Genomic DNA, 24,274 nt, shown 5'->3' with positions numbered 1-24,274 from the left:
GTAGGTCTCAATCAATATTTATTGAAGGACCGTGGTTGCTATTTTTAACTATCTGAAGGACTCACATGAGGAGGAACTGACCCAGCCTGCGTAGGAGATCTCCAAGAGTCAGTGCCATCTGAGGACAGACTAGTCAGAGCTGGAGGACCTTGGACTCCTGCCCAAGGAGGATTTGGGTAGAGATTGGATGAACACCTGGAAGAAATTTAAAGGGTGGACTCAAACAACAGTTAGGAATCTGGATTTTGACCTTCAAATGGAAATGGAAAATGGAAGAAAAATGGAATCATCACGCAATGGTCAGACTCCAAGATGGCCCTCGATGATTCTTGCCTCCTAGAATTCATGCACTTGTGTGGGTCCCACCCTCATTGGATTGAGCTGGCTGGCTGTGTGGCCCACAGAAGAAAGTGGAAGTAATGGGGGGTGATTTCCAAGACCAGGTCATGCAGGCATTGCAGCTTACAGGTGTTATTTTGGGGAAGCCAGCCATCATGCCATAAGGGCACTCACACAGCCCTTGGAGAGGATCATATGGAGAGGAACAATCTCATTATTATTATTATTATTTTTGAGACAGGGTCTTTCTCTGTCCCCCAGGCTGGAGTGCAGTGGCACAATCATAGCTCACTGCAGCCTCTAACTCCTGAGCTCCAGCGATCTTCCCTCCTCAGCCTCCTGAGTAGCTGGGACTGCAGGTGTGCCCAACTGTACCTGGGTAATTAAAATCTTTTTTTTTTTTTTTTGTAGAGATGGGGTCTCACTATATTGCCCAGACTGGCATGAAGCAATCAGTGTTGGCCTCCCACGGTGCTGGGGCTACAGGCATGGGCCAACGCACCCGGCCTGTGTTACCTTTGATGTGGTATCTGAGACATGTGTTCTGGGCAATGTTCAGGTCCAGGGAATTCCTGTAGGTGGGGAGGTGTCCCAGCTTGCGTCAAAAAGAACTTCTCTAACAAGGAGCACTTGGGGGACAATAGTCACTGCCTATCTTTGCGTTACTACCAGGACAGTGCCTGGCACGGCATGGGTGCCCTTTAAGTGTTCTTTGATTAGTGAACAAATAAAGGTAAGCTTGCTAGCAGGTCCTCTGGACCTTTGGTGCCATTTCTGACTTTGGTGTATTCTTCTGACTTTTTTTAGTCTTCCTGGAACACTGTCCAGCAGAGGGCAGTGTTGTGCATCCCCGAATGCATGAACATCCATCAGGTGAAAGAGGGAGTTGTTCCAAGTTCCACGGGGCTCTGATTTTTAGAGACAAGGTCTCGCTCTGTTGCCCAGGCTGGAGTTCAGTGGCGCAATCATGGCTCACTGCAGCCTTGAACCCCTGGGCTTAGCGATTCTCCTGCATCAGCCTCCTGAGTAGCTGAGCCTACAGGCATGCGCCACCATGCCCAGCTTATTTTTTCATTTTTTTGTAGAGATGAGGTCTCTCTATGTTGCCCAGGCTGGTCTGGAACTCCTAGCCTCAAGCGATTCTCCTGTGTCAGTCTTCCAAAGTGTGTTATTTTCGGAATAATTGCTTCTTGCCACAAGCCCTAGACTTATACATGATGAGAAAACTACACCCACAAAGCACAACTAAATATTTTTTAAGCCAAGTATTTAGTGGCTGTTGATACAGATAAATAAATTGATTGACCTTATCTCAGCAATAACACAATGCCACCTGCACTAGCACACTAAAAGCTTGGGTAAATAGAAGTTGTTTTCTTTCTGATTTCCAATAGTAACCAAAATGTTTGAGGACATTTCAGAAGGGCTTCAAGATCTAGAAAAGATGCTGTAAGAGTTATAAGAATAATTAATCGGGCCGGGTGTAGTGGCTCATGCCTGCAATCCCAGCAATTTGGGAAGCCGAGGCGGGTGGATCACCTGAGGTCAGGAGTTCGAGACCAGCTTGGCCAACATGGTGAAGCCCCGTCTCTACTAAAAATACAAAAATTAGCTGGGAGTGGTGGTGCATGCCTGTAGTCCTAGGTACTCGGGAGGCTGAGTCAGGAGAATCACTTGAACTTGGGAGATGGAGGCTGCAGTGAGCCGAGATTGCGCCACTGCACTCCAGCCCAGGTGACAGAGTCAGTCTTTGTCTCAAAGGAGAAAAAAGAAGAATAATTGATCACATGGACAAATCTTGAAAACATTATGCTAAATGAAAGAGGCCAGTCATAAAAGACTACATATTGTATGACACCATTTCTGTGAAATATCTGGAATAAGCAAATCTATAGAGACAGAGATTAGTGGCTGCCTAGAGATGGTGGGAGGCCCGGGGAGATGGCGGGAGACTGAGGAATATCAGCTAAAGGGTGTGGAGTTTCTTTCGGGGGTGATGAAAATGTTTTAAAATTAGGTTGTGGTGATTGTTGCCAAATTCTGTGAGTATTCTAAAAACCACTGGACTGCATACTTTCAATGGGTGAATTCTATCTCAGAGCTGTAAAAAAGAATACTCGTGTTCAGCTACATTTTTACATTTATCTTGTTGTCCTTGTGATTTAGTCTCTGCAAATGTGTTAGTCATCTGTGATGGAGATGATGATTTTCTGAGGATCGAACATACCATTGTCCATACGTCCTGGATAGCATGTGCCAGCAGGGATGCATTGTAGGAACACGACTGTTCCGGTGCTTGGCAGCCAGTGTATTTTCTGATGGTTGCCATGGTGCTGTGAGGGGCTCATCTGTTGTCCCCATTCGCAGATAATGACCAGGTCCAGATAAGAGTGGGTACTTTCATTCTAATCACTAGTCCAACTATTAGAGCCATGAGGGCTGACCCAGAGGTTGGCATGGTGCCCCCACAACCCTGCTGGCATTAGCTGGAGGTCTGTGACAGCTTGTGGCTGTGAGAAACAGCAGCCACAGGACTACACAGGTGGCAAGGCCTTGCTTCCAATTCTCATCCAACTTGCATCCAAGGTCTGTGTTCCTCCAACTTGCACAACAGCCCCTGTAGTAAGCACCTCCCAAAGGGTGGAACCAATCACCCCAGCAATGTGGGACAAAGCAAAATCCATCTTTAGAGGAAGCATCTTTGGCTGGCAGTTAGGAGGCTTGGCTTTTAGACCTGGCTTTGCTATTTGAATTGACCAAGATCACGCCACTAACTCTCTGACCTTGGGTATGTCAATAGATTGAGTCTCATATGGGAAATTAGACCTGTAAGGTCATTCTCAGTCTTAAATTCCATGAGCTACTGGCTTAAACACTCTTAAGAACAAATGTAGTTCACCCACTGAAGGCCAAGGTGGCACATGTCTATTTGTGTCTTACCTGTCGGCTACCTCTGTTGTTTGCAGTAGTTGTAATTTGAAAAGCGGTGGCCTAGCCTAGGTGCCTGATCCTGAGCCCGAGGGTAGAGATGAGATTGGGAGCATGTTGAGGGCACTGGAGAAACTGCCTTTGAGAGCTGGAGTCCCTTGTTCGGCCTCCATAGTTTGCCCCATATCTTAGTTAAAGGGAAAATTCTACCTGTTATGTAATATTTGCAATAAGAGGACATAACTTATGGCATCTTGAATTACCTTGCTGTTTGGAACAGTGTCTCAGTGTTTGCTACTTGTGCAAAAAATGACCGTTGGTGTGTTCTTTCGGGGCCTCTGGTCACTTAATGAGAGGATAAAAGTGCAGTTGTGAGCAGTGGTCTTCCTCTCTACTCTATGAGTTTTCATTTCCCCACTATTTCCCCATTGCAGCTAATTGCACAGGGCAGAGGCTTGTCCTGAAGAAATGGGCTTTGTTTGCACACAGCAGTCCTGAAGGCCCCAGTGAAGCACCTCATGGAATGAACCTGAAAGAAAAGAATGCTTGTCAAGCTGCAGAACACCATTTTTTTTTCTTTTTGAGACAGAGTCTTGCCATGTTGCCTAGGCTGGGATGCAGTGGTGCAATCATAGCTCACTGCAACCTCAACCTTCTGGGCTCAAGCGATTCTCCTGCCTCAGCTTCTTGAGTAGCTAGGACTACAGGTGCACACCACCATACTTGGCTAATTTTTTAACTTTTTGCAGAAACAGGATCTTGCTATGTTGCCCAGGCTGGTCTCGAAGGCCTGGCCTCAACTGATCTTCCTGCCTCAGTCTCCCGAAGTGCTAGAATTACAGACATGAGCCACTGCACCTGGGCAACCACCAATTTTTGAGCTTCATTTTAAGCACTAGGCATTACATTCATTATATAATGCAATTTTCGCAACAACACTGTGTTAGTCCATTCTCACATTGCCTAAAGAACTACCTGAGACTGAGTAATTTATGAAGAAAAGAGCTTTAATTGACTCACAGTTCTGCAAGCTGTACAGGAAGCATGGCTGGGAGGCCTCAGGAAGCTTACAATCATGGTGGAAGGGTGAAGGGGAAGCAAGCACATCTTCACATGACGACAGGAGAGAAAGTGCAAAGGGGAAGTACTACATGCTTTAAAACATCTAGATCTCATGAGAACTCACTCACTATCAGGAGAACAGCAAGGGGGAAATCTGCCCCCCGTGATCCAGTCACCTCCCACCAGGCCCCTTCTCCAAAACTGAAGATCACAATTCAACATGAGATTTGGGTGGGGACACAGAGCTAAACCATATCAAACAGTTTGAGGTAGGTGCTATTATTCCTACTGTAGAGGAGGAAATTGAGGTCAGAGAAGTTAGACAACATGGCTACGGCAGCACAGTGGGTAAACGGCAGAGGAGATGAAAATCCGTGTCTGCCTGACTCCAGAGTCATTATTCTATATAACCCTCTCTCTCAACATTTTATAGTATTTTCTGCCAGTCTTTTTGTCCACACAGTTTTTTTGTTTATTTTGTTTTATTTTATAATTGCATAATTGAAGTCATACTGTATAAGCATTTTCTAAAAGTCTTCTACTTGCTGGCATCCCTAAGCCCTTGGGGATTAGATTGATGTGGAAATTCACACTATAGATGACCATTTCTGGAGGACTCTTTTGAACTCTACTAATGTGGAAGGTCTTCCTCTATTTGCCAAAGAGAAGCCATGGTCTGTCTCTATTTCTTCCCACTCATTTCTTTAGCCTTAATCTCTTCAAGCTTTACTTGCAATTCCTTTGCCTAAGACAGCAAAGACACCAAAGAAAGTAATCTTTATCAGGAATGGTCTCCACTAGGCTGTCTAGAAAGCCCTGGCTAGGAGCCAGGAGACTTGGCCTCATATGAGGATCCAGCCATATGTGGACTTCCTGGTACCTGAAATGTATGAGAAAGACATTGGGGTACATGTCCCAGCAGCCCTGGAATTGGGGAGTGATAAGGAAGTCTTTGAGTGCAGCTAGACTCTGCTATGAGGAAGACGGTGCAACAACTGTCTCTTGCCTGGTCACAGGGTGCTGAAGGTTGGGGCTACCATGGGACCCACCCCCTCCATGGTGTCTTTCCTTCTTATCTTCATGCAAAGGCTTGGCTTTAGAGGGTGCAATTGCCCACCTTCATACGCACTCCTTTCTTTTTGCTGCTTCCAGTTTTTAGGAACATGAAATAAAGGCTCTTTCAAGAGGTTCCTCTTGAGGCAAACAGTCAAGAAACAACATTGAGTTCTGTGGTTCCAGCTGGTGAACAAGCTCAATGGGATTCAGTCACTTTAATAGAGTGACACTCTTTCTCGAGATTAGACTGTCCTGGGCTTGATCCCTCACACTTCATAGGACATCAGACTTAAGCTACCAGAAAAATTGTACTAAGAAATTGTAAGTAAAAGATAAGAAAAGCTCCAATTCTGCTTTCTTACTTCTGCTAAGAATATTTACAGATAAGACTGTGCCAGGAGGGCTGCGATCGCAGGTACTCAGCAAGTATATGTTGAATTGAATTCAGAAAAGCTATCGTGATTCTTTTTGGTCAAGGGAGAATGATTTTCCCTTGTTCTGCCTGTTTCCAAAGAGGAGATGGCCTTCTGAATCTGTGGCCTGGAGGAGAAGTATTGGAGGGAAAAGCTTCACTTCTGTTCCCATGGTCTCAATACTTCTTCACATGGGTGGAGGGTTGGCGGATGGACTCACAAGGCCCAATAATCCTTGAACCACATAACTGGGAATTGAGTTGAGAAGAAAAAAATATTTTACCATATCTAGCTTGACTGTCTCATGGTCGATAAGGAGTCCGTAGGCTCTCTTACGCTTCCAGCTTCCATGAGTAAGCTCACCAGGGTAAGAATAAGGATCAGTTTTTAAGAAGTAACTGGAAGCCTGGGCAACATAGTGAGACCCTATCTTTACAAAAAATAAAAAGATTACCTGGGCATGGTGCTATGTGCCTACAGTCCTAGCTTCTTGGGAGGCTGAAGAGGGAGGATGGGTTGATCCCAGGAGATTAAAGCTGCAGTGAGTTATGATTGCACCACTGTACCCCAGCCTGGGCAACGGAGTGAGAGCCTATATTTTAAAAAAAAGTGAATAGGTACATGAGCCAGGCCTGTGATTCTTCCTGAAGCTGGCAGGGTAACAGGAGACACATCAGACATCTGGTCCAGGGCACATGCTCCAATATAGTTTAGCAGAGAGCCCTACTCTTTGGGGTTAGTAGGTACTCTCTGGCCCATTAATAACAATGATTCTCTGGTATTCATTTGGACACTCACTGGGTGCTATCTTGTCAGCTGGAATTCTGAAAGAAAGGGAGACTGGACTTTAGGCCCCCTAACCTCTAGCAATTCCCAAAGTACTAGTTCTTTTTAAAATCTATTCTTATTTTTATTTTTTTTTTATTCTTTTGAGACAGGGTCTTGCTCTATTGCCCAGGCTGGAGTGCAGTGGTGCAGTCATGGCTCACTGCAGCTTCAACTTCCTGGGCTCAAGCAATCCTCCTGCCTCAGCTTCTCAAGTAGCTGAAACTACAGGCACATGCTACCACGCCTGGCTAATTAAAAAAATTTTTTTTGTAGAGATAGGATCTTGTTATGTTCTCCAGGATGGTCTTAAACACTTGGGCTTAAGTGATCCTCCCAGGCTGGTCTTTAACACCTGGGCTTAAGTGATTCACCTTGGCCTCCCAAAGTATTGGGATCATAGGTGAGAACCACCATGCTCAGCATGGTATTTGTCCTTGAGCTCAGGTTAAAACTGCTCTCGAGGCACCCTCTATTTTCTCCTTCCTCCCCTCCCCTCCCCTCCCTCCCTCCTCTTTCTTTCTTCCTTTCTTTCTTTTCTTTCTTTCTTTCTTTTCTTTCTTTCTTTCTTTCTTTCTTTCTTTCTTTCTTTCTTTCTGTCTGTCTGTCTGTCTTTCTTTCTTTCTTTCTTTCTCTCTCTCTCTCTCTTTCTTTCTTTCCTCTTTCTTTCTTTCTTTCTTTCTTTCCTTTCATTCTTTCTTCGGAGTCTTGCTCTTGTCGTCCAGGCTGGATGACTCACTGCAACCTCCGCCTCCTGGGTTCAAGTGATTCTCCTGCCTCAGCCTCCCAAGTAGCTGGGATTACAGGCACCCGCCACCACACCCGGCTAATTTTTGTATTTTCAGTAGAGACGGGGTTTCACCATGTTGGCTAGTCTGGTCTCAAACTCCTGACCTCAGGTGATCCGCCCATCTCAGTCTTCCAAAGTGCTGGGATTACAGGCGTGAGCCACCGCACCTGGCCACCTCTCTATTTTCTCATTCCCCAGCTCGGGGGTTTTCTTTCCTGGTCTCAACACCCATAAGCAGCTTCCTGTCCCAGTCTTTTTCACATGTGTTAAACTTTTACAACCCCCTATTTTGGTCCTCTTCTGAGGTCTACTCACCTTGTCTATTTTCACACCATTCTTGCCAACTGTCTAGCCCCATAGATCCTTGTTCATCCCTCACCCATATCAAAGATGAAGTAGACAGGAGGCTGAGGCAGGAGATCACTTGAGCCCAAAGAGTTCGAGGCTGCAGTGAGCTATGATCACACCACTGTACTCCAGCCAGGGCAACAGAACAAGACCCTACCTACAGAAAGAAAGAAGAAGAAGGAGAGATATATCCACATCGACGATGATTGTAAAGCATGATACACACATGATACATAATGAGAATACTCCTGTGAATGTGGCTAGATTCTGAATCCATTAAAATTTTATATGGAAGCAAAATAAATGTTGCCCCAGTTGCATTCTATAACTTTATAACTAAAGTACCTGATGAAAATAATTAAATTTGATGTTTTATAAGGAAATCTACTAGCTACCGCATAGTAGGTAATCAGTGAATATTTATTGAATGAAGGAAGAAATTGAAGAAAATATAAATGACTTTAATAGAAAATTTTAAAGCTTTAAATTTTTCAAAAACACTTTTTTAGAACTACATACAAGTGAAGAGGTAGTACAACTAAATCTTATTGTATTGTGGCTGGGCATGGTGGCTCACTCCCGTAATCCCAGCACTTTGGGAGGCCAAGGCAGGCGGATCACTTGAGGTCAGGAGTTTGAGACAAGCCTGGCCAACATGGTGAGACTCAGTCTCTACCAAAAATATAAAAAATTAGCCAGGTGTGGTGGCATGCACCTGTAATCCCAGCTACTCAGGAGGCTGAGGCAGGATAATAGCTTGAACCCAGAAGACAGAGGTTGCAGTGAGCCGACATTACGCCACTGTACTCCAGCCTGGGTGACAGAACAAGGCTCCATCCCAAAAAAAAATGTTATTGTATTGTAGAAAAGGGTACGATATAGATGATTTACAGGTTTATATGTATTATTACTACAGGCTTTTTACTGAGAAGTTCATTAAGTCACATGTTGCGTAATGACTTTTCTGTCAATGACGGACTACATATACAACGGTGGTCTCATAAGATTATAATATTGTATTTTTACTATACTGTTTCTATGCTTAGATATGCTTAGATACATAAATACTTATTGTTTTACCGTTGCCAGCAGTATTCAGTACAGTCACTTGCTGTACAGGTTTGTAGCTTGGAGCAATAGGCTGTATCATCTAGCCTAGGTGTGTAGCAGGCTATATCATCTAGGTTTCTGTAAGTACGTTCTGTGATGCTCATATAATGATGAAATAGCCTAACAATGGCGACAGAGTGAGACTCCGCTCCAAAAATAAAAATAAAAAAGAACATATGCTCACTGTTAAGCAACACATGACTGTATATCTACATTTAGTCCAGTAACAGTTAACTTTTTTTTTTGAGATGTAGTTTCGCTCTTGTTGCCAACTGGCTGGAGTGCAGTGGTGCGATCTTGGCTCACTGCAACATCTGCCTCCTGGGTTCAAGTGATTCTCCTGCCTCAGCCTCTCGAGTAGCTAGGTTTACAGGTGCATGCCACCATGCCTGGCTAATTTTTGTATTTTTAATAGAGACGGGATTTCACCATGTTGGCCAGGCTTGTCTCGAACTCCTGACCTCAGGTGATCTGCCTGCCTAGGCCTCCCAAAGTGCTGGGATTACAGGCATGAGCCACCATGCCCAGCCACAGTTAACTTTCTGTTAAGCGAAATGGCCACAGATCAATCTAGCTTATGCACTAATGTGTACGTAGATAGCACCACTTAAACTTTCTTCATCCAATTCCTTACTTTAAAATGAAATTTATGCATGGATTTAAAAAATGATTAAATTAAAATAGCAAAAACTTTCTAAATTCTGTGATTAAAAAAAATTTCTTTTGTAGAGACAGGGTCTTGCCATGTTGCTCAGGCTGATCTTAAACACTTGGGCTCAAGTAATCCTCCCACTTTGGCCTCCCAAAGTGTTGGGATTATAGGTGTGAGCCACCATCCCCAGCACGGTGTTAGTCCTTGAGTTAATACTTAAGAGTCTTGCTCTGTTGCCCAGGCTGGGGTACAGTGGTGCAGTCATAGCTCACTATAACCTTAATCTCCTGGGCTCAACCCATCTTCTCTCTTCAGCCTCCCAAGAAGCTAGGACTACAGGCACATGCTACCATGCCTAGGTAATTAAAAAAAATTTTTTTTGGAGATAAGGCCTCACTATGTTGCTCAGACTTCCAACTATTGATAGTACATCAAAAATGTTGGCATAGATAAGAGAGGCTGTGCATTATTTGTCTGTCTGCCAAGCCAAGTATAAGGCCACCTATTTCCCATTCAAGAAAGTGTAGAACTTTCACTTTTGGTCAAGATAAAAGAACAGAGATCAGAGTTCCCAGACAGGCTTGGACACACACAAAAAAGACAAAATATGTAAAAACAATAAAAACCAGTTGCAAAACACTGGATATCAGAGAAGAAGGGACCATTATCCCTAAGAGATGAAATGAGATGAAAAAGAAATGAGGCAAGCCGTACAATTGCTCAGCTTACTTCTCTGAGAGTACCCAGGCAGTGCTGTGGGAATGGGAAACCCAAGAAGAGCCAGGAAGCCTTCTTGAGTTGAGAAGAGATAGCTGACATTCTGGGGAGATGAAGGTGGCTAGAATTCAAAGGACTAAGCACCAAACAGAAGCAAGCTGCAGAGAGGAATCCTGAGTTATCAGAGGGCGACCCTCAACTATTCAGTGGGATATTGATTAGTGCATGGAAGTCAGGAAACTACGTGAGAGGGGGGAAAGAATCACCTGAAAGGATTAGTGGTAATGATGCTTGACACTCACACAGGACTGGGAATAGTGCCTGTTCCCACCAGCCAGAATAGAAAAGCTCACAATTCATGGGACAGAAGGTAGAGTTCACAGGTCTTTCCTCAACAGGAGAATAATTAACTCTAGATTAATCACAGCTCTTGTCCCACCTAGTAAATCTTAAAATCAAGACCCAAATGGATAAGCTAGTTCTAAGTAGTTGTGTCGCAGAAAAAAAATCAAGAATACTTATAAAAATTAAAAAATAGCCAGCTTCCAACAAGGTAAAATTCACAAAGTGAACTCACATCCAATCTAAAATTACCAGGCATGCAAAGATGCAGAAAAATATGACCCATAATGAGAAGAAAAATCAATTGTAAAAACCACCCCAGAACTACAATCGTGTCAGAATGAGCAGATAGGACGTTAAAACAAATATTGTAATTGTATTACATATGTTCAAAAGTGAAGGAAAGACATGGGGACTGTAATAAAAAATTTGCAGTGAGCCAAGATTGTGTCATTGCACTCCAGCCTGGGCAACAGGGCAAGACTTTGCCTCAAAAATAATTTTAAACCAAACTTTCAGAAATGAAATCCACAATGTCTGAGACAATAGACAGGAAAATGTTAAATTTAATAACAAGTTAAATATTTCAGAACAAAAGATTAGTGAATTTGAAGATAATTATCCAAAATGAACCACCGAGAGAAAAGAGAGAAAACAAGGAACAGACAATCAGTGAATTGTTTAGACAACTTCAAGCAACTGAATAAATGTGTAATTGGAGTCTGCAAAGGAGAGAAGGGATTGCAGAAAAAATATTTGAAAACATAATGGCTGAAAACTTAGAAATTTGATGAAAACTATAAACTCACAGATCTAAGAATCTCAATAAACCCAAGGCACAAGAAACATCAGGGGAGGGCCTGGTGTGGTGGTTCACGCCTGTAATTCCAACATTTGGGGAGGCCAAGGCAGGCAGATCACCTGAGGTCAGGAGTTCAGACCAGCCTGGCCAACATGGTGAAACTCCATCTCTACTAAAACTACAAAAATTAGCCGGGCATGGTGGCAGGTGCCTGTAGTCCCAGCTACTTGGGGGGCTGAGACAGGAGAATCACTTGAACCTGGGAGATGGAGGTTGCAGTGAGCTGAGATCGTGCCACTGCACTCTAGCTTGAGCAACAGAGCAAGCCTTTGTCTCAAAAAAAAAAAAAAAAAAGAAAAAAAAGAAAAAAACCAAACCAAACCAAACAAACAAAACCCCACAAAAAACATCAGGGGAAAATAAAAATGACACCAAAGCATATCATAATCAAACTACTCAAAACTAGTGATTAAAAAAAATCATAAAACAGCCAGAGGAAAAGCAGACATGTTATATATAAAAAAACAAGAATGACAGTGGCTTTCTTGCAAGGAACAAAGTAAGTGAGAGGACAATGGAACATCTCTAAAATATTAAACAAGTAAACAAACAAACAAAAAACCCTTTGCACTAGAAGTCAATGTTCAGCAAGGATATCTTTCAAAAATGAAAGTGAAAGAAAGAGTTCTTTGGACGCAGAAAATTGAAAGAGTTCTTTGGACGCAGAAAATTGAAAGAATTAATCAAAAAGCATATCTGCAATAAATGAAGTGTTTAAGAAATTTTTTCAGGAAGAAAGAAAATGAGACCAGAAGGAAATATAGATTTACACAAAGGAATGAAGAGTACTGGGCATGGTAACTACATAAGTATATATATAATATATATATATTTTTCTTATTATTTAAATCTCTTTAAAAGATATTGACTTTTTATATAAAATATAAATAATGGAGCACTGGATTTATAACATATGGAAAAGTGAAGTATATGACAACAATAGTGCAAAGGTTAGGAGTGGAGAAATTGAAGAATACTATTATAATGTTCTTATGTATCAAATGGTATAATATCATTTGAAGGTAGACTGTCATAAAGATATATTCTATAACCCTGATCAGCCACTAAAATAGCAAAACAAAGCCAACAAAGGGGGATTAAATGGAATAAAAGAAAAAATTCAATTCATTCAAAAGAAGCTAGAAACAGAGGAAAAAGCGACCAAAGAACAGATGGAACAAATAGAAAACAAATACTATCATGATAGGCTTAGACCTCATTATATCGTAACTACACTAAACAGAAATGGTCTAAACACTCTAATAAAAAGGCAAAGAATTTCGGTTTGGATAAAAAAGCAAGAACCCTTTATATATTGCCTATAAGAATCAGACTTTAAATATAAAAATCCAAATAGGTCAGAAGTAAATGATGTTAACACTAATGAAAATGAAGTTGAATAGCTCTATTAATATCAGACTAAGTAGATTTCAGAATCAAGAATATTTCCAGACATTAAAAAAGTTGATTTCACAATAATAAAGATGTTGATTAATCAATAATTCTAAATGTTTATGTTCCTAATAACAGAGCTTCGAAATACCTGAAAGCAGAAACTGATATAATTGCAAGGAGAAATAGACAAATTCACAATTATAATTGAATATCTTAATACCTCTATGTCAATATTTGAGAAAACAAGTAGACAGAAAATAAAAGATAATAAAGATGAGAAAAACACAATCAACCAAGTTATCTAAATGATATTTATAGAACATACAAGTCTCAAATGTCAAAGTATACAAACAATAAAAAATGTCCTATGACCAAAATGAAGTTAAATTAGACATCAAGTTAAATTCTAAATCAATAACAGAAAAGTTTCCTGAAAATTCCCAAATACGTAGAAATCAAATAACACACTTTTAAAAAACCCACGGGTTAAAGAAGAAATCAAAAGTGAAATTAGAAAGCACTTAGAATTGAATGAAAATCAAAATACAACACATCAAAATGTGTTGCATGCCATGAAAGCAGTATTTAGACATTTACAGCACTAACAAGTATATTAGAGAAGAAACTTCTTAAATAACCTAAGCTTCCACCTTGAGACACTAGAAAATGAAGAGCAAAATAAACCCAAAATGAGTTTTTAAAAACAGGAATAATAAGATCAGAATGAAAAATCAATGAAATAGAAAACAGAAAAGCAACAGAGAATATCAATAAAATCAAAAGTTTGTTCTTTAATAAGATTGGTGAAATCATCTGGGCATGGTGGCTCATGCTTATAATCCCAGCATTTTGGGAAGCCTAGGCTGGCAGATTGCTTTGAGTTTAGGAGTTCCAGGCCAGTCTGGCCAACATGAAGAAACCCTGTCTCTACTAAAAATACAAAAATTAGGCTGGGCACGGTGGCTTCAGCCTGTAATCCCAGCACTTTGGGAGGCCGACACGGGCGGATCACTTGAGGTCAGGAGTTTGAGACCAGCCTGGACAACATGGCAAAACCCGTCTCTACCAGAAAAACAAAAATTAGCTGTGCCTGGTGGCCTGCGCCTGTAATTCCAGCTACTCAGGAGGCTGAGGCAGGAGAATCACTTGAACCCAGGAAGCGGAGGTTGCAGGGAGCCGAGATCGTGCCACTGTACTCCAGCCTGGGCAACAGAGTGAGACTCTCAAAAAACAAAAACAAAAAAAGATAAGTAAAATTGATAGACATCTAGCCAGATTTATCAGGATACACATTACCAATATCAGGAATGAGAAAGGTGACATCATTAGAGATTCCATATACAGTAAGTGAATTATAAAAAATGTGATGAACAATTTTTTTTTGGCCAATGAATTTGACAATGTAAATGAAACAGACAATTTCTTTGGAAGACGTAAGCTATCAAAGTTCACTTAAAGAGAAATCAATAATCTGAAAAACCCTATGTCTAGTCAAGAAATTGAATTTGTAGTTTAAAACATTCACAGAAAGAAAATTCCAAGCCTAAACAGCTTCACTGATGAATTCTGAATTCTACTGATTCAGATGATGAATTCTGAATTCTACGGAATTCTGAATTAATGAAGAAAAAATACCGATACCACACAAATGCTCCTAGAAAATGGAAAGAGAGAGAATATTTCCCAACTCATTACTCTAATACCAAAACAAGGCAAAAGACATGATAAGAAAAAGAAGAAAAAACGGACAGTCCAATATCCCGCATGTATATAAATGCAAAAATTCTAAACAAATTTTCAGGAAATCAAATCTAACAATATACAAATATAAAGAAGATGAAAGATTAAAAAGTTTATCGCAAGAATGAAGAGTTGGTTTAATATTTGAAAATCAAACAATGTAATCCACTCTCAATAGACACAGTAAAACATTTCTCAAAACCTATCATTGATTCCTGACAAGTACTCTCAGAAAACTAGGAATAGAAGGTAATGTTCTCAGTCTCATAAAGAACATCTGTATTTCCCCTTAAGGAGCACTCTCACCATTCTATTTAATATTGCAGTGGAGATTCTTGGCCAGTGCCAAAAAGTAAGAACAAGAAATGAAAGGCATCCATACTGGAAGGAAAAACATAAAATTGGAAAATTAATGCTACCTGATTTCAAGAATTATTATAAAGCTACAGCAATTAAGCTAAGGCATTATTGGCATAAAAATAGACAAAAGTGTCAATGGAATGGAATAGAAAGTTCAGAAATACATCCACACTTATATGGGCAATTAATTTTCAACAAAGATACAGAGTCAATTGAGTGGAGAGAGGCTAGTCTAGTCAATAAATTGTGCCGTAGGCCGGGCGCAGTGGCTCATGCCTGTTATCCCAGAACTTTAGGAAGCCAAGGTGGGTGAATCACCTGAGGTCAGGAGTTCCAGAACAGCCCAGCCAACATGACGAAACCCTGTCTCTACAAAAATACAAAAATTAACTGGGCATGGTGGCATGTGCCTGTAGTCCTAGCTACTCGGGAGGCTGAGGTAGGAGAATCACTTGAACTGGGAGATGGAGGTTGCAGTGAGCCAAGATCACGCCACCGCACTCCAGCCTGGGTGACAGAGTGGGACTCCGTCTCAAAAAAAAAAAAAAAAAAAATTGTGCTATAACAATTGAATATCTATACGTAAAACCTAAAACTATAACATTTCTAGAAGAAAACGTAAGAGAAAACCTTTGTGACCTTATTTAAGCAAAATTTCTTAAAAAAAAAAGCATGATAAAAAAACCACAAATAGACAAATTAGAGTTCATCAAAATAAAAAAATTCATCTGTCTATAGGATACTGTTAAGGGAATGAAAAGACAAGGCATAGAAATATATATGTGAGAAATAACTTGTAAATCATGTTATAGAAGTCTTGAATCCAGAATATATAAAGAACTTTCCAAACTTGATAATAAGGAAACAAACAACCCATTAAAATAGATAAAATATATGCACACACACTTCAACCAAGAAGTGGTTCATGGTCCCGGCACAGTGGCTCACGCCTGTAATCTCAGCACTTTGGGAGGCTGAGGTGGGTGGATCACGAGGTCAGGAGATTGAGACCAGCCTGGCTAACATGGTGAAACCCCATCTCTACTAAAATACAAAAATTAGCCAGGTGTGGTAGCACGCGCCTGTAGTCCCAGCTACTCGGGAGGCTGAGGCAGGAGAATCACTTGAACCCAGGAGGTGGAGGTTGCAATGAGCTGAGTTCTCGCCAATGCACTCCAGCCTTGGTGACAGAGTGAGATTTCATCTCAAAAAAAAAAAAAAAAGAAGTGGTTCACATGCGTGGCAAACCTGTGAAGAAACAATCGATACCTTAGTTTTCAGGGACATGCAAATTAAAACTACAGTATATGCCCTATAATTTATTATTTTAATCACATTGTTTGCAAATGTTGACTTTATTTTGAGTACCCGGTTATTTACGATACACTCACAGTTCATTTCTGCATACCAGGGTGTCAGGACATGGAGGCAGCAGGGGAAGCAATCATGTACAGACTGACACCCCTTACTAGGCCCTGAGATCTCAGGGGCCTTCTCTGGGCTTCATATCCTCATTGGGATAAATATTCCAGGAAGTCTGGGATGTTCGTGCCATGTCCTGGTAACCCAGGCTGGAGTGCAGTTGTGTGATCATAGCTTACTGCAGCCTCGACCTCCTGTGGTCAAAGAATCCTCCTGTTTCAGCCTCCTAAGTAGCTGGGACTACAGGAACATGCCACCACACCTATCTAATTAAGAAAAAAATATATATTTATATATAATATTTATATATTACATATTATATAAGTATATAATATAAATATATTGTATATAATAAATATAAATATTTATATAAATATAAATATAAATAATATAAATAAAAATATTTATATAAATAAATATAAATAAAATATTTAATATATTATATATAAATATTTATATAATATATATTAAATATAAAGATTTATATATTATATATAAATATCATGGTGGCAATATATATAAAATATATAACACATATATTTATAAAAAATATATATATTTTTGTAGAGACAAGGTCTTGCTGTGTTGCCCACTGGTCCTGAACTTCTAGCCTCAAGCAATCCTCCCTACTCAGCCTCCCAAAGTATTGGAATTACAGGCATGAGCCAATGGCCCTGGAATCATCATCCATTTTCATTTGTTCATTTATTACATGCTTATTCTGATCCAGGCAACGTGCTAGGCTCTGAAGATATGAGGATGAATACCGCATGGTTCCTGTCTTAATGCAGCCTGGTCCATAATGGGTAAGGTAGGGATGTTAGAAAAGCGTGATATGAATGCAACTGGAACAAAGGAGATTAGATAGAGGAGATTTTGGAGGATAAAGGCAAGTATTCCTGGGAGAACCCAGTGGACACAAAGGTGACTCTTGGCAAGGCAATGAAAAGGGAAGGAGAGTCTGAGGCAGGAGGATCCCTTGAGGCTAGGAGTTCGAGACCAGCCTAGGGAACATAGTGAGACCTCGTCTCTACAAAATAAAATGAAAAAATTATCCAGGCATGGTGGCACGTGCCTGTAGACTTAGCACTTTGGGAAGCCAAAGTGGGAGTATTGCTTGAAGCCAAGAGTTCAAGACCAGTCTGGGCAACAAAGCAAGACCCCGTTTCTACAAAAACAACAACAAAAAGTTAGCTGAATGTGGTGTTGCTCTTCTGTAGTCCCAGCTACTCAGGAGGCTGAGGTAGGAGGATTGCTTGAGCCCAGGAGTTCAAGGCTGTAGTGAGCTATGATCATGCCACTGCACCCCAGCCTGGGTGACAGAGTCTCAAAAACAAAAAAACAAAAATTAAAAAACGGGTAAGGAGAAGGTGGCAGCCCTGAGCAATATCAGTTAGATCTCCTTTAACTCTCCTGTGTACTGGGGCCTCACATGCCTTCTCTCTGTCCCTCACCTTCGACTCTTTCTTTGCTCCCCTAATACAATTCTACTCATCAGATCTCAGCTCAATAGGCTCCTTTCTCTTTCATGTTCTAAGGACGTGCACCTTTTCTTTCTTTTTTCTTTCTTTCTTTTTTTTTTTGTTGAGACAGAGTCTTGCTCTGTCACCCAGCCTGGAGTGCAGTGGCATGATCTCAGCTCACTGCAACCTCCGCCACCTGGGTTCATGCAGTTCTTCTGTCTCAACTTCCCAAGTAGCTGGAATTACAGGTGCACACCACCACACCCAGCTAATTTTTGTATTTTTAGTAGAGACGGTATTTCACCATGTGGGCCAGGCTGGTCTCGAACTCCTAACCTCAAATGATCCACCTGCCTTGGCCTCCCAAAGTGCTGGGATTGCAGGCATGAACCACCGCTCCTGGTGATGCACCTTTTCGTCATAGCACTTTCCCTAACACTGTGGTTTCACATTTATGTATGCGTTCCCTCAGCTGCTTTTTCCCTGCAATAGAACATAATCTCCAGCAGGGGACTCTGCGCCTGTCTGATTTGCTAACCTCTGCCCCCTCCAGCACTTTGTACAGTGCCTGGCCCGTGGTAGGTGTTCAGTATCATTGTGTGGAATGCATGAATGAATGCATAGTTCGAAGAAAAGCTGGAAAAGCACCCCTGAATGCTATAGGCTGATAGCATTTGAAGGCTGAGGGGGTTGGTTGTACAAAGGCCCCAGGAAGCTAGCAGGCTTGGGTTGAGATATGATGTGGGTATGTCCAGTAGAATTCCACTATTTTGGAGGTCCTGGGAGGTCTCAGTCAGGAAGTGACTCACATCACTGCACTATGCTCATAGGCTAGGCTTTGCCAATGGAGGTCACCCCAGAATTCCCAGGGGTTATCAACCATTTACACACTAAATGCTTGTATTAGTCTGTTCTCATGCTGCTAATAAAGACATACCCAAGACTGGGTAATTTATAAAGGAAAGAGGTTTAATGCACTCACAGTTTAGCATGGCTGGGGAGGCCTCACAATCATGGCAGAAAGCAAAGGAAGGCAAAGGAGAAGCAAAGGCACATCTTACTTGGCGGCATGTAAGAGAGCATGTGCTGTCAGGCATGGTGGCTCACGCCTGTAATCTCAGCACTTTGGGAGGCTAAGGCAGGCAGATCACAAGGTCAGGAGTTCGAGACCAGCCTGGCCAACATGGTGAGTCCCCGTCTCTACTAAAAATACAAAAATTAGCTGGGTGTGGTGGTGCATGCCTGTAATCCCAGCTACTTGGGAGGCTGAGGCAGGAGAATCACTTGAACCCAGGAGGCAGAGGTTGCAGTGAGGTGAGATCACACCACTGCACTCCAGCCTGGGTGACAGGGTAAGACTGTCTCAAAAAAAAAAAAAAAAAAAGAGAGAGGGGGGAGAGAGAGCATGTGCAGGGGAACTCTCCCTTTATAAAACCATCAGATCTCGTGAGACTTATTCATTAGCAAGAGAACAGCACAAGAAAGACCGGCCCCTGTGATTCAATTACCTCCCACCAGGTTCCTCCCATGACACATGGGAATTATGGGAGCTACAATTAAGATGAGATTTGGGCAATGCTCTTCTACAACATCCCTAATATTCCTTCTTTGGAGCCAAGCTTGTCTAAATTTTCGGATAATCTTGAGCAATCTTTGCAAAAGGCATATGCCATGAAATTCATTTCCTCAGGGGGCTCATGGAAATCTGCACAGAGCAGTGTGAAAAGTAAATCTCTCTAGGGTAGAGGAACAAATAAAGTTATGCATCAGAAAGATCTGTGTTCCAGTCCTGCCTTGGCCACTCTCTGGCTGTGTGATTTTTGGAAAGCAACTTCTTTCTCTGAACTTCACTTTCTTTTTTTTTGAGACAGAGTCTCACTCTGTCGCCCAGGCTAGAGTGCAGTGGCGCGATCTCAGCTCACTGCAACCTCCGTCCGCCTCCTGGGTTCAAGTGATTCTCCTGCCTCAGCCTCCTGAATAGCTGGGACTACACGTGCGTGCCACCACGCCTGGCTAATTTTTTGTATTTTTAGTAGAGACGGGGTTTCACCATGTTTGCCAGGATGGTCCTGACCTCGTGATCCGCCCGCCTCGACCTCCCAAAGTGCTGGGATTATAGGCTAGAGCCACTGCACCCTGCCACTTCACTTTTTTATAAGGAAAATGGGATAACATTATCTTTGTTCAATCTTTGCTCAAAGGTTTCCATTGGATAAGACCCATACATGATTCAGGACAAAGCTCGGTGCACGTTAAGAACCCAGTCATTGGGAAGAATGCCATAATTGCTATGTTTAGATACTGTCTTGGGAGGGTTTGATTCCCCAGGCTTGGGGGAGACAAAGTACTGCCTGGGACATGTCATGAAGTAAGCACAGAAGTAATCCAGGTGAACGATTGTGGGGAGGGTGTTTCAGGTTCAGGGGGATAATGAAGCCTGGACAAAGTCAATGATGGAAGAGGCCAGTGTGTTTAGGGACTGCACAGCCCACGTGCTGGGCACATGTGCAGAAGTGGCAAGAGGCAGGAGGGAGACGGTCTCAACTCATACCGGGCTTTATATGTCCTGCCCAAAAGTTGGGTTTTATCGTTTTAGGGAGCAATGAAGGATCTCTGCCGGATTTTTTTTTTTTTTTTTTTGAGACAAGGTCTCGCTCTTGTCGCCCAGGCTAGAGTGCAGTGGTGCAGTCACGGCTCACTGCATCCTCAATCTTCCCAGTTCAAGCGATCCTCTGGCCTCAGCCTCCTGAGTAGCTGGGACCACAGGGACTGCCATCACACCTGGTTAATTTTTGTATTTCATGTAGAGACAGGGCTTGACTATGTTGCCCAGGCTGGTCTTGGACTCTTGGGTTCCAGCGATCCTCCCACCTCAGCCTCCCAAAGTGCTGGGATTACAGGTGTGAGCCTCTGCACCTGGTCCCTGCAGGATTTTAAACACTGCATGCAGGTCCATCTTTTAGTGACATTTCCTTGAGAGCTTGATTTCTCTATCTGTCCAAGGAGTTAATAAAAAGTAAGAAATAATACAGAGAAAGAACAATGTCTTCTTTCAATGCCACACAGGAGCATTGTTTAACAAGCCCCCCTGGATTATTTAAATATAGAGGAGTGTACCTTTGTTTAATTCACTATTGATTAAAAGCCTAGCCATTGTGGAGTTACATGTTAACTTGACGAATGTTTTCCCGGTGGAAATGCAATTGATTTCTGTCTGGTAGAAGTGATATTTCCAAATGTTATGATCTTATTGCCCTGTAAGGACACTAACTAGTTTTGTACCCAACCTAGCAACTTTATTCTAACAATCTTTTTTTTCAAAAACCTGTAAATACTCAGTTCCTCAAATGCTTTTTGAATTGGCTTTACTTATTCACTTTCTTTCTTTCTTTTTTTTTTTTTTTAACAGAGTCTCGCTTTGTTGCCCAGGCTGGAGGGCAGTGGTGTGATCTTGGCTCACTGCAACCTCCGCCTTCTGGGTTCAAGCGATTCTCCCAGCCTCCCAAGTAGCTGGGATTACAGGTGCCTGCCACCATTCCTGGCTAATTTTTTGTGTTTTTAGTAGAGATGGGGTTTCGCCACGTTGGCCAGGCTGGTCTCGAACTCCTGACCTCAGGTGATCCACCTGCCTTGGCCTCCCAAAGTGCTGGGACTACAGGTGTGAACCACTGTGCCAGGCCTCGAGACACACCTTTCATTGCAGAACTGGAAACACAGCAAAAGCTCCACCTTTCAGATCTGGCCAAAGGGTGGGGGCAGGTGAGAATGAGAAGTGTTGGGACATGTTGGGAATGTGTTGGGGTCATGGGGCTCGATCCCAGGCATGGCAGATATCATGCCGGGGGCAACTAAGGTGTGTCTACATTTTCTCCATTGATCATGCATTCATCCACTTGCTCAACAAGGATGTATTGCCTTGCAAATGCCAGGCTCAGGAACGGAGATGCTGCGGGTGGGAAGGTTTTCGTGACTATGGCTGAGAAAGTGGCACTCTCCCTTTTCAATATCCATGTTCCTGCCTTCACTGTGGTGGATTTGGAAGCAGAGGAGCAGCATTCTGTTTACCAGGCCTTCACAAGACCTCCTTGGCTGGGCACAGTGGCTCACATCTATAATGATGGGAGGTCGAGGTGGGAGGATTTCTTGAGGCCAGGGGTTTGAGACCAGCCTGGGCAACATAGCAAGACCCAATCTCTACAAAACATAAAAATATTATGTGTCATGTTGGTTGCCTGTAGTTCCAGATACTTGGGAGATTAAGGCAGGAGGATTGCTTGACTCAGGAGTTTAAGGCTGCAGTGACTATAATCATGCCACCACACTCCAGCCTGGGCCACAGAGCAAGACTCTGCCTCAAAAAAAAAAAAAAAAAAAAAACCCCATTGTGATGCCCCACGTGGTGGACGACTGTCTTGCTTGTTAACACTTAGCTCCTCTGATCACCTAACCGATGTTGGGAGAATTTCCCACCTGATCGGCCCAGCTCCTCCCCAAAATAAAGCTCAGGAATAAGCTCTCCCCATCACCCTTGCAGCTGAAGGCAGGCATGTGATCGGGGCTCTGCCCAGTCCCATGGACCTGCATTCATTTCAGTTTGGAAGCAAGTGACTCACAGAGGCAAGAACCCCATGGACACCACTTTGGTGAGGGTGGTGCAGAGACACCCTGCCTCCAGCACCAGCACAGAGCAGCCTGTGCACAGTGACAGAGAGAGTGTGTTCCCCCAGGGCAGGTGCATGGCTGAGGACCCATTGACACTGGGTAGCCTCTCTTTAGCACCTAGTTCAGGCCATTCACCAGGCAGCACCAATGGGTTTCAGGCCCTTCATGTGCCTTCTCCCCAAAGGAGATCCCAATGAAATACACCTGTCTCAACCTAGGAGTATCCTTGAGCATCTAGAAATGCCTCATGAAAAGGAATTCTGGGGGCCAGTTAAGAAACCCTATAAGCTCCAACTTGTCTGTTCCTTTAATAGAAATGCTGGATTATTGATTATATTGAGACCAGCCTGGGCAAAATAGCAATACCCCATCTCTGCAAAAAATAAAAATATTAGCCAGTGTGGTGGTGCTTGCCTGTAGTTCTAGCTACTTGGGAGGCTGAGGCAGGAGGATTGCTTGACCCAGGAGTTCAAGGCTGCAGTGAGCCAAGATCACACCACTGCACTCCAGCCTGGGCCACAGAGCAAGACTCTGCCTCAAAAATAAATAAATAAATAAAACAAAACAAACAAAAAAAGGATCTCATTATGATGTCCCATGTGGGGGACAACTGTCTTGCTTGTTAACACTTATCTTCTCTGACCACCTAACCTATGTCAGGAGAATTTCTCCCTTCCATCAGGGAGAAGATAGTGACTGGGTGTCACTGAAATATACTAATTCTGGATATGGGTTTGCTTCCCCTGCTCACGTGTTCTGCCAACAACACTATTTGTGGACTTAGAGAAAGCCTTATTGGTCTTTGTGGTATCCCACATAACATATAACACATTTTATTATTTTATTTTATTGTTTAATTTTAATTTTATATTTTACCAAGGAACTCATTTTACTGCAAAGAAAGTAAGGACATAGAAAAGACAAATTGTCTCTTCTACTGCCTGGCTTAGGTCTGCATGTGCCTGTGACTGATGAAAAATAAGAAATCTATTCCTATTTCGCACATTTCCAGGGGAGGTATATTTCTGCTCTTGGAGTAGTCGGGATAATCACACATTTCCATTATCATCTCACAGTGCCATTTTATGCTATTTGTTGGCCAGACATACATTACTGGGGATACATCCAGGCTTTAAATTTTTTTTTAGAGTCGGGGGTCTTGCTATCTTGCCCAGGCTGGTCTTGAACTCCTGGACTCACATGATCCTCCTGCCTCAGCATCCTGAGTAGCTGGGATTACAGGTATGAGCCACCACACCTGACTTCATCTGGGCTCTATGCACATTATTGCACATATGTAATTCTCACAATAACCCATTTTCCACATGACAAAGCTGAGGGGTCAGAGAGGATAAGTTGCCCAAGACGATATGGTTGGTAGGCTTCAGAGTGGCCTACCATATTCAGAGCATTGTACACGGCTGGTGGGAATGTAAAATGGTTCAGTCACATGTCTAGTGTCTCATACGTGCCTATGTTCTTTTCACTGCGTTATGCCCCCTCATTTTATGGGAAACTGAAGGGAGTAATTCTACACTGGCTCTGCAGGCTCTATACTGCCCCATCTCCCCTTCTATGCTGACTTCAGAATCAGGACGTGAAGCCACAATTTCAAGGGACAGCTGAAATTTAGGAGGCTGCTTATGAGGCATCCAGTTAGGAAAAGGAGAACTGATTCGAGTTACCTACCCTTGACTGGGTTCAGGCAAGAGTGAGAAAAATGATTTCACAATTTACTATAAAGCTATATGAATCGAAACAGTGTGGTACTGGCATAGGATAGATAGT

The sequence above is a fragment of the Pongo pygmaeus genome, chromosome 6 (genome assembly GCF_028885625.2).
Source record: "Pongo pygmaeus isolate AG05252 chromosome 6, NHGRI_mPonPyg2-v2.0_pri, whole genome shotgun sequence".
In the NCBI taxonomy this organism is placed as follows: domain Eukaryota; kingdom Metazoa; phylum Chordata; class Mammalia; order Primates; family Hominidae; genus Pongo; species Pongo pygmaeus.
Note: the sequence above shows the minus strand (reverse complement) of the source record.